The sequence below is a fragment of the Myodes glareolus genome, chromosome 21, assembly GCF_982192425.1.
Source record: "Myodes glareolus chromosome 21, mMyoGla1.1, whole genome shotgun sequence".
NCBI lineage: Eukaryota > Metazoa > Chordata > Mammalia > Rodentia > Cricetidae > Myodes > Myodes glareolus.
The window spans coordinates 56850692-56862907 of NC_142046.1; the positions used below are offsets into that span (position 1 = coordinate 56850692).

Sequence of the window (12216 nt, forward strand, 5' to 3'; positions counted from 1 at the left end):
TATGGTACATTAGGGAGATGGTAGCAAGTCCCTCTAGCAATCCCCAGAAAAGCAGTGGCAGAGGAGCAAGTTACTCAAGATAGAGAGAGCCCGAGTTTCCCCAGGGCTATTTCAGCGTTGTTCCTCCAGACACTTCTTGTTATTTAGTTCTAAAGGGTTTCAAGACTGCATTAAGGAGGATTTTTTTTCAGTGCTGTGTTGGTTTGAACATAGGCTCCTATGTTTATTGGTCTCCAGTTGGTGAACTGGTTTGGAATCGGTGCTTGCACGTCTCACTCACGTTCGCATTGACCACCATGATGAGTTCCTGCTGGGCTGACTCACTGGTCACTCAAATTTAACACGCTTCAAACACACATGTTGATTTTTTCCACACATGCTAGAGAGAATAACGCTCTTCAACTCTGACTTACAAGACATCTGTGTCCATCTCATAAGACATCTCTGTTACCTGTAAACACATTGTGGTAGATAGCAAACAGAGGTGTCCAGAGAAGGAATTAACACCGATAAGTAACTAAGTGAGCCTAGTGTATCCACACTGTCCTTACAAGCATAAGAAGGGAGGGAGAAAGAGTCAGAATGATGTGGTGTGATGCTTGGTCAGTCAGTGAAGGTTAGTAGATGGGCCATAGCAATGAGGCTAGCTCTACAGGGCAGAAAGGCTGGAGACACAGACTGCTAACATCTCCAGTAGAACAAAGACCTTCCTACATCTCGACTTTAGCCTTGTAAGGTCTCTTGTAGACTTACAGCCTCCAGAATTACAACATAATAAATTCGTATTGTTTTAATTCACTGGATTGCAGTGAATTCATTGCAGCAGCAAAAGGAAACTAATCTGCACACATCTTTTCTCCCAGAGACATTCTTGGCTCTTTCAAACACCAAGTTCTTCTTCACCTGGGTGCTCCCCCTCATTTTACCCGGCAGGGATCAGCTTTTGAAATTGGGTTGATTGTCATGTCTTCAGTGAGATCCTCTCCATTCACTTCAAGAAACCACTTCTCCCCATTTGCATCCTTCGAGTTGAGGATGCTTTCTCCATCACTCATCTCAGCTGCTGGTGTCTCCACCCCCCACCCACCCAGAGCTCAGGAACCATTAAGTGGTTTGGCTCTGGAATGGCGCTCAAGAGCTCAGTGTAAAAGGTTGGGTCCTTTGGCATGGGGCCTATTTGGAAGAAGCAGGCCACTGGTGGCATGCTTTGGAAGGGTGATAGTCTGTCTCCTTTCACGTCTCTCCTCTGTCTCCTTTTGCTTCTCAGGGGCCTTGAGTTGAGCAACTTTGCACCAACTGTGCTCTCAGTCTTGCCTCTGGTAATTTCTTATGGCAATAAAAGGCCGACTGACAAGACCATGAAACTAAAGATTAGCTCTAGTTTTGATCACTAATGCATACCCCGCTCTTAGGAGTAGGCTTGAAACTTCGTTGTCACTTAGTGTATTCGATGAGTTGACATTTCAAACAGAAGAACACTGAAAAGAAAAGACCTTCTATCGCCCATATTCCTCCTGGTTTCCCTTAGCAGCAGATTGAGTCAGTGATATTTCCTTGGTGAAATAATAAGAGACACCACGAATGAGCATCAGCTGAGCAGTATGGGTAAGAGAGTCACAGAAACGGCTAAAGTTGTATTTCAGATCAGCAATGAATTCCTACACAGTTTGAGGTATATTTATATTAAATGATTCATCATTAATCTGAAGCTCCAATCTACCAACTACCCTATATCACGTGGTTAAACAATTTCTCCCTGATCCAAGACAACAAGGCTAAAAGAAATCTATGGACAAAGCTAAGTGGAATTCCAAGATACTCATTTTCTGTCTGTCATCCCCACATCTCCCAGGGACTTTTCCTTTGGGATGTTTAATCTGGATGTTTACCAAATGCTTTAAGGCTGGAATATTTTCCACAGTGTTTCTGTTAGGAACTGAATTGTGTCTCTCACTTGGCCAAATTCACATACTGAATCCCTCCCTCTCAGAGCGTGACCATATTTGGAGACAAGATTGTAAGGGGGTAATTAAGGTAAAATGAGGTCACGAGAGTGCACCCGGTCTGCTGTGAGTGGTGTGCTTGCAAGAAAAGGACCTTAGGACATAAGACACAGACAACACACAGTGAGGAGTGACCGTGTAAGGACACGCCAAAAAGACAAGCACCCATGAGCCCAAGAGAAAGGTTACAAAAGAGACCAGACCACTGGTGTCTCTTGACTTGATCTTAAGACTCAAGAAATACGGAAAAATTAATTTCCAGTGTTTAAGCCATTCAGCCTGTGGTATTTTGTTCAAAGATCCTCAAAAATAAATAGAACTACATAACCTCATTAACCTAACATCTGTGGCAGAAATTGCAGGGAAAGAACAGAAGCAATTCCTGACTACTTCTAGCCCAGTCAGTCTTCAAAAGAAAACCACGACTGTTTTATATATGCATAAAATTATATGGCACAGCTAACGACCAAAACTCAAGTCAATTTCTATAGTCAAGAACTGAATTTAACAAAACATAAAAAGCACACACTTTCTTATCTTTGATCATTCCTGGAGAAGCAAAAGGACCCTTCTACAATTCCAGGCTGTATTAATTTTAAAATCAACAGAGTTCCCCAAGCTTTCTACTGCATAGCGAGGATAGGGGTGCAGCCCACATTTTGAACAATAGTATGTTTTATCAGGTAAAAAAGTTTCATTGAATGTGTCTTAATAGTTTGGAAGAAAAATTGAAGAATGAATAACAATACCCACACTGTCTTCCTCTATGAGAAATGTTGGTAGGTTGTGAGGGGTTGGCCATAATATAAATAGTAGTTAATTTCTTTGTCAGCTAAATAAAATTTGTCTAAAGCTTACATAGGAAAGTAAACATCTGATCCCTGGGACACTTGAACCAACATTAAACTTTCACAAGGAAATTTCTATCCCAGATGAATTTATCTTTTGCGTCACTGTTAATTTAGAAAGTATTTGGAAGTTGAAACTAGTAACTCAGTTTTGTTGATGAGCTCTGACTTACGCATTCTTTGCAGTTCTCAAATAAATCACTGCTGGCAAAACCCCACCGCTTTAATTAACTTTGGGATTGAACTAGTTCCTAGCAAAACAGGAAAAAGCAAGATAAGGCCATTATCAAGCCCGAGAAAGGCAGAAGAAAACAGCTATGCTCTTGTGTTTAGTTTGCACAGCGGGAAAAGACAATTAATTCTATTTCAAGAGAAGAGCAATGGGCAGAGATAGAAAATGGGACTAGTGTGTCAAACTTTGCCCTCTGCCGCATGTGGTTCAAGACCTGAGCCAAATGCTTGTCTTGCAATTCCAGGAACCTAACTTGGTTGAGGGCAGAGCTCTTGTCCCAGCTGTTTTCAGTGTTAATTGGATGGCCAGTCATTTGCTCCTGAGATGAGAAACAAACTGCTGCAGAAGCTCGAACATGAAGAACCACTTCACAGAGCAGAGGAGCAAAGGCCCGTGAGAATCCAGACTGGCTGTCTCCCTCTGAAAGGGGGCTACAGGACTATTTACTCATGGGCTGATAGCTCTGGTGGCAAAGTCTGAATCGGATACTGAATTTTTCCTGAGATGATTTGAAACAAAAGCCCAAATAATTTCTACTGAAGAACTCTGAAATAAGAAAGCTTGCCGTCAGCAGTAATCCTCCAGCTAAGAAAGGCGACAGTCTCTCCAGAGAAGACAATTTACTTGGAATGACCTGACAGAAATGTTCTTTAGCTGTGTGAAGATCTATACACCTGAATTTAAAAAAAAAAAAGGAAAAAAAAGAAGAATTAAAAAGTTGACAACAGGATTTAAAACACGGTGACTGAATGACTGAACAGCTGCATTGAGAGTGATCGGTTTCTATTGGCAAATATTTCAGAAACTGCCCTGTTGTCTCATGGGATGAAATGTTCAAAGGACTACTTCAGATAACATTCCACCACATGATTGGTTATCATCGTCAAAACGTAGGCCATATTTTTAAAAATCTATGGATTTGAACTTTTTGAATTAAAAGTAGAATAAAAATAACTTGATCTGGGATAAGAAGTAAAATATTGATCTGTTATCTAGATGACTTTAGGATCTGCTGCTTTTTGGCTAAGGGGGAAGGGTCACGTGTGAAGCTCATAGAAATACATGTTGATGGTGTGCTCTTCTATAAGTCTCTGTGGTAAGCACTTTGGGCATCTTTTTTGACATCCTGAGTCTGGTGGTTTGGATGAGAATTATTCCACATGGTCTTGGGTGTTTGGAGTCTTGGTTCTCAGCTGGTGGTGCTATTTGGGGGTGGTTAGAAGGTGTGGCCTTGCTGCAGGAAGTATGTCAGTGTGTGGGGGGGTGTTAGGTTTTGGGATTTAATGCCTCAAGCCGTTCCCAATTAACTGTCTCTGCTTCATGCTTGCTGTTCACAATGTGAGCACTTAGCTTCCTGTCCCTGCCACTATGCCCGCTGCTTGTTCCGCTGCCTCCTCTTTGCCATCATGGACTTCAATCCTTCTGGAACAGTAAGGCAGAATAAACATTCTCTTCCTTAAGTTACCTTGGTCATGGCATCATATTACAGCAACAGAAACATAAGGAATACACTGGTGAACACATTTCGTGTGGGGCCTCAATTTACTTGAACACTCCTTGTTATTGGAAGCAAGTCCAAGATTTTCCGTAGTTAATCTTTCATCATCTAGATTAAAAATGTAATATTGAAGACTACAATCCAAATCTCAATCTAAGTTTTAAAATACGCTCTTATCTTGTTTAGTGCGCATCAGCTCAGGCGTAATGACAGGACCCATGCTCACGAGTTGTTCCCTTCATTGTCTTTTGTCTTTGCTCTGAAGTCACTAAACATCAGCACCTGTGCACTCACTAGAGGCGAAGACCCTGCATCTTCACCCAGAGTACTTCTTACACAGACTCAGAAGGCAGGGTCTCTGTTCCTTCTTCTTCATTGAGGGAAAAGTTTCTGATGGCTTTGCTAGTAAGGTAATATACACAGTGTTGCTCTGAAAGATGTTCCGGGCCCAGTACACGAAAGCCTAGAAGCTTCCATTTTCTGGCTCTTGAAATGTTCCCTTCTATAGCCATGAAGCACTGGGTAGAAAGAACATTTAGCCTGTAAAGAGCTCCAGTCACATAGAGAAACCCAGAGGTAGAGACACCACATGGAAAGAGATAGAAAAAATGCTCCAAAGAGCCCCATGAAGCCCTACAGATGTGTGAGTGAGGGAGCCATCTTGAAATGGATTCCCCTCCAGCCTATCACATCCAAGTCCCTAAGCTGGTACCAGGGAGATATGGAACAATCTACCCATCCAAGCTCTCTAGAAGTCTGGACCCCTAAGATTGTGAGCAAAATAAAGCAGTTTTATATGCTTAGATGCACAACATTCTGGATAGTGATGTGTAGAGTACAGACCAGGATCAAACTTTCCCTGGCATGTGCTGCCTCTTCCTTCCAGGGAGCTCAGTGTTCAGGTAGCTTTACCTTTAAAAATCTAGGAAAGGCTGACCTTAAACCTCTAGAAGCCACAGAGGTGCAAAGCCTCTATGCAAATCTTGGCTGTGTTTAAATCACAGCTTAGCTTTAAGTTCTTTCACATTCCGTTTTATCTGATCAACCTACTGAATGTGCACGGCTGTGGGCCAGGCCAGAGGAGCAGCAAGTAGCATTGAAGTTCAAGGTGTCGAATCCTCTCATGTGCCAATCTTGTTTACACAAGGCAATGGGACTTTAAACCCCAGAATGTCTTTTGTTTCTGCTGTGCCTTTACATGCTGGCTGTACCTCTCCTTCCTCTGTTATCTCGCAAGGTGTGAGTGGTTGTAGGGAGAGATCTCCGTTGTCTGTAATAGAGTGTGTTTATCTCTTGGAAACATTCTGTTACCTGTGGATTGTCAAGAAGGTGACTCCTCCTTAAGCTGTACTGTTTAATATGATAATAATAAGGACAGCTTATACAGAGCTTTGATAAATAAAAACAAATACAAGGCTATGTTTCACAGTCATGGTCTGTGAGTTTCACCTAAGGAGCTGCATGGATTGTAGCTCAAGTTAATGACTAACATTCGCATCCCAGAGGCCCATGTAGTTTCAATTCTTTTAATCTTAATATTGGGAGATGTGTTCATAGGCCGCAGAGTGCATTACAGCTGAAACAAAGCTTTGAAAATAGCAAAGTCAGACTAAATGAGTTTTTAAATAACTGTGAGGTGAAAAACACAAGAAGACAATCTAAAGTTTTAGAAAGGCACAGACTTAAATGCAGAACTCTTTAAGATCAGGCAACAAGACCAAAGCAGCCCAATTATTATTGGCTGGTGTGCTTGCTCTTCTTGCTAGGTTTGGTTAATGACCAAAGGTGATGATTAATTCCTTCTACCCATTTCTGCCCTCAACCTCCTGATGTAAGGAAACTATCAATGAATGGATATGTACCCTAAAGACTTAAAATAGAGCTGACTGATTCTATTATCATCGTGTTGGGGGACTTGGGGCCTGCTGGCTGGTCCTGGAGAGTAGCTGAGCGCTACATCCTGATCCATAGGCAGCAGCAGACAAGAGGCTTGGCATGGGCCTTTCAAACTTCAAAACCCACCCCTACTGCCATGCTTCCTCCAAGGTCACACCTTGTAACCCTTTCAAATCGTGCCATTCCCTATAGGGACCACTCTTATTAAAACCACCACACAGAACTAGCTATAGGTCCCTTTCACTTCAACCACAGAGGAAGAGTAATCCTACCTCGGGCCCCTGAAAGGAACCAGTTGGAACCACTTGATGATGAGTCCAAATGGGTTCCCTGAAGGATGGGCAAAACAAAGAGCAACTTGGAATTGTGAGTGGAATTATGTCTAAAACAGTAGCCAAGGAGACCAGTATGTGAATTCTACTATATGGATCGTGTGGTTTACTTGATGTTTTTATTACTTCCAAATTCCTTTCTGTATTATAAAGATTGTGTTTGGTAGATAAGACTTCCAAGTGAGATTAAAGTGTATGCGTATTAGATAGCTTATATTTAACATATATCGTTTGATTATTAGATATTATTTCATTTATTAAACACATTCCAATACTCATAAAAATATACTGTAAGAGACAGGTAAGGGCTGGCTTATCTCTGTTACATAACTGTCAGGAAATCTCTATTTGTCTCTATCATGTAAATGTCATTAGGAGGAAGGAGACAGCCATCTTCTTTGGAAAAAGTTTCACGTGGTAATGATTTTTCTATTTCTCTAAGTTCCTACTTGTCTGTCACAAAGGATCTCAACCATTAACACTGAAATTAAAGAGGTTTTTGTGATTGATTCTTAGCGTGATCCAGTGTGACTCTCTACATATGCATATTGGACTATGATTTATATGTGTTTTAAAGGACGCGTTCGTTCCCACAGCTGCAGTGTTTCTTAGGTTCTGCTCCACAGCGAGGCTGCTCTCTTTAATCATAAAGGTTATTAAACCTATTAATGTCTCATAAGTGCTTTTCTAATGAACGCCCTGATTACTTGTTCCTCTTGTTTGTTATGAAGAGCAGAGAACACAGCATTCCCTTGAACTAATTGAGCAAAGTTGGATTGATTATTGCTATTTCTAAAACAACCATAAACATGTGCCAAGGTCTTCCAAACCTAAAATTTATGTATCTAGAAGTATTAGTAGTCGAATGTCACTTAATACCATATTTCTGAATATCCCAGTACTGAACATGTATTTGTATTTTATATCATATCACCCTAGAGTTTCCTGCATAATCAAAAGGGCGATCGGAGTGATTTACCATTTTAGAGAGATACAGTGTTTGCACATTACAGCAGAACACCCTGGAACACTGGGCTTTGTGCGTCCTTCCTGGGACTTCCCTCCAGAGCAAATCAGGGAAGGAGGGACCAGGCTGATCGCTATGGTTTGAATCAGAAGTGTTTTCCCCAAAACCTCGGGTATTGAAGACTCAGCCCCCAGTTGGTGGTGTAATTTGGGGAGGTGCTGGGAACTTTAGATGTGGGGGCCTAGAGGAGAGAAAGAAGTCACAGTGGGTGGGTTCTCAGGCTGTCCATGGTCCCTTTCTGTCTGTCCCTCTCTGCTTCCTCAAAGATGTGAACTGTCTACCTGCCTTCCATTCTTGCACTGAAACCACTAGCTAAGAGAAATAATCTCTTCCCGAAGTTGTTTTTCTCAGGCATCGTTAGTAACAATGATGAAAAATTATACAATGCAAGAAAGGAAGTCTGAAAGAAAGTCTAAAGATGCAGCTTCCAATGTGCTGAGAGCCAGAACTGGGGGGCCGTTTTTAATTCAGTTTTTATTTTTATTCAACTAAAATGTGCATGCCACATCATGCATGAGGCTGTTTGTGGACTATGAACAGTGTGTAAAGTGCATACTACACTGTACAGACTTCATGTGAAGCCTCATGTAATGTGAGGGGGTTGGAAGGAGGGAGGCAGGCAGTGCCAAACTCTTATTCAGGGTCTCATTTGCTCGAATCCTCTTACGGTTTACCACCTGTGGAAAGCATTATGCCCTTTCTGCCCTGGTATAAAATGCTACCATGATTCTCCACGTGGTCCCCAGAGCGAATGCCAGCTTCCTCCTAGGATGAGCAAACTCGGGCTTCACAAACTCATGACAGCAAGGTAAGCCTGCAAGGCGAGGCAGGGCGAATCTGCTACAGAGGCTTTTTGCTTTCCCAACCTGACTCAGCTCATTTAAGACTCGAAATTAGATTTAAACAGGACTGCGTTTCGGATTGAGTTGCTGGAGCATCATGGAGAACCTGGCTTAGTCCGAGATCCTGCACGGTAAACTCCAAAGCATTAGGCTTGCCAAAACGGTCCCTTCTCAAAAGCTAGTGCTTTTCAAGAAAGCTCAAGAAGAGCAAGTGGATGCGTTTCCACGGGGGTTTCATTCTCTTTGAGCTTTTAAATCAAAGGGTCTTTCCGGGTGTCCGTAGTCACTGTCCTCGTCTTCCCACTCAGAAGTGCGCCCCCTGCTGTGCAAAGCAGGACCTTAAAGATGCTCTTGTTCCACTTCCATCACGGCCATCACGGTTCCAGGGGTGAGCGCAGCCCCGCAACTGAGAAGACATTCTCCAAACAACCCTTTCTACCCCAGATGAACAACAGGGGCCCTTGACACGCAGATGTGAGTTCAAATCTGGACCTGTAGTCGACTGAGTAATACGGGCTATAAAGCCCATCCCAGCAGGCTTCTCAACCTTACTGAGCCTCTGTCTGCTCCCTTATCAGGTGGGAATCTTACTGTTGTCTCCACGCTGCTTTGGGAAAGGGTCTATGCGATCCTTCTATATGGGTCTATCACACAGTGCTGGGGGCAAAGAGAGGCACCCAAACAACGAAGCACTTTTTACAAGCCTCCGAAACATCACACCACAAAACCAAAGACAAGAGACATAAACCACCAAAGGAAAAAATTCCAAACATGCCAGAACACGTGTATCCGAGTAAGAGTTACTTCCGAAGGTTTCCATGGGAACCGTGTTTCATTACTCCAAACATCTGCTGTGTTTGGGAACTCGGTCCACGGTCCTGAAGCACATTTGTTAGACCACAGCGGCGAGAACAAATCCTATAAGGATGGATTTGATTTTGGAGAGCCACCAAATGCCGTTCAGCAGGAAATAAAATGAAAACACAGTCGACTTTTTGTTAGAAACATGGCTGTGTTTATAAAGCACCGACATTAATCTCTCTGTAGATGGCAGATGATCCCTCTAAAATGCCAAGTGAATCACACTCCCCTTCTGTTGAAGGCTCCTCGGTCATTCTCCACTATTAGAATCAAGTTCAAGTCCCTTCACGCAGCACAAGCATCTTTTGTGACCCACCCTTTTCTCCCTTCTGCTTGCCTCTCTCCTGGTGTACAGAGGAGTTGGGTTGCCCCCAACAGCTGAGCACCCCAGTCCTTCCCACTTTCACCTGTGACTTCCCTTTTCTCTGGAGCGTGCTGAGAATGGCCTTTCAGAATTGGGTAGCTTGCTGCCTGTCACTTGAGAGTTACTGTCTCTGAAACTCTATCGTGAGAAAGCTCTCTGAATTAGTTGCTCAGTCTACACGTGGTACTTAACATCTATCTTAAACTCAGCAGACAGCACAGCAACCACACTTGCCCCTGCCTCTGTCCTCTTCCAGCCTGAGATTCTGTGACTCATTGTACCATATCTTGAGGCATTCACAAGTACCCAGTATGTTTGGCAAGGACAAGTTCTGAGCATCCAGGAGGTGAGTTGTCACTGGCATGGTTTAAGAATGGCTCCCACAGGCTTATGTGTTTGAGCACTCAGTCACCAGGGAGTAGCACTATTTGGAAGGATAAGGAGGTGTGGCCTTGTCGGGGGAAGTGTGTCACTGGGGGTGGGCTTTGAGGTTTCCACAGCCCATGCCAGGCTCAGGCTCACCCTCTCTGCCTGCAGATCAGGATGCAGTTCTCAGCTACTTCTCTAGCACCATGCTTGTCATTCCTGCTGCCATACTTTCATTGTGATGACCATGGACTAAGCTTCTGAAACGGTAAGCCAGTCCCCAGTTAAATGCTTTCTTCTATTAGGATTGCCTTGGTCAGTCTCCTCACAGCAATAAAACAGTGACTGAGACATTGGTGATTATGTCATGCAAGCCTCAAGGATCCTATTGAAGTGTTTGAGAGATACATAAACGATGACAGGATTATTAGAAATGCAACATTCATTTCCAACATCTGTAACTTCTGTGTGTGTGTGTGTACATGTATGTATATGTGTGCGTGTGTGTGTGCAGTGCCTGTGGAGGCCAGAATTCAACACTGGATGTCATTCCTCAGACACTCTCTACCTTATATTTTTAGAACAGGGTCTCCCACTAGTCAGGGACTTGCCAGTTAGCCTGGACAATGAGTCCCAAGATTCACCGTTTCCAACGTCCTAGCACTGGGATTGAAACCTTATGCTTGAATCTAGCTCTACACCTGGTTTCTAGAAATCAAATTTAGGTTTTCCTGCTTCTGTGTAGATGCTTTAGTGACTGGCCCATCTTCCAGCCTCCATCAATCCTTTTGTTGTTAAGAAATTACTTTATGGGTGGGGAGAAGGTGGGGAGGGGAGGGAAGGGAAGCTGTGGTTGGTATGCAAAATTAAGAAACTTTTAAATAAAAAAATTAAAAAAAGAAATTACTTCACTAGGCTCTGATATAAAAGAAAGTATCGGATAAATAAAGCAATAATGGGTTATAACCCAAAATATAAAATAAGCATGAGAAATAAATAAAGAGATTTATGGAAAATTGGGAAGATGGTAAGGAGAATGAATAGTAAGTAATTAATATTGATAGTTTTCTATCAAGGTAATGGAACTTACTCTGTACAGAATTCCATCCAAGGACTACAATTAAGAAAGGAGAAACCAAACAGAGCATCTCCATGGCTGGGAAACCTTACATTCTCTACCCAGCCAGGCATTAAGGTCAAGAATAGTGTAAGTCATTCTGGCGGGACAGCATCCTTAACCTGGTGAGATGAAAACAGCCTCCATTGTCTGTGACCTTCCTCAGCAACATCCAGAATCACAAGTCTAACCTGAGAAAACAGCAGCAAATTCCAGTGGAGACGCTGTATAAAATGCCTGGCGGTGGTGCTCCTAAACACTGCCACATGACTTCACGGACAAAGTCGGTTGTATAGGGGGCGTACATGTGTGCATGCGTGTGTATGTGTGCATGCATGCACGTGTGTGCATGTGTGTGCATGCACGTGCGTGCGTATGTGTATGCGTGTGCATGTGTGCGTGTGTGCATGAGTGTACATACATGCACGTGTGTGTGTGACATGAAGAAATGATCATGAATTTGGGGAGTAGGAGAGTTGTTTAAAGGGGAGACGAGGGGCAAGAATGGTGTGGATACAAGAGTGGTGTGAAGTTCTCAGAGGAAAAATTACTAACTCACCCCTCTGCAAAAATAACAACAAAAATGAGTTTTTAAAAAGGAAAGTCATGAAATGCTGACAGCCAAGAGAAGCCTAAGGAGACATGATGTCTAGTGGCAGCCGGGAATCTTGCGCGGGACCCTGAACAGGCAAAGGTTCTGGTGAAGAGTAAGTCAGGCTAATAAATCAGGGCTCTTGTGAGCAGTCAGGCAGCCATGCCAGTCTATAACCACAGCAAACATACTGCGCTAATGTAAGATGTTAAACGGCAATGGGAGCAGGGCATACAGG

General features: G+C 43.0%; 1 protein-coding gene across 1 annotated transcript in view; it reads right to left on the reverse strand.

The window, feature by feature from the left end:
- The window catches only part of Pde11a (phosphodiesterase 11A), a 327936-nt gene that overhangs the window by 121194 nt on the left and 194526 nt on the right, over nucleotides 1-12216 (reverse strand). The gene's annotated exons all lie outside the window — the stretch shown is intronic.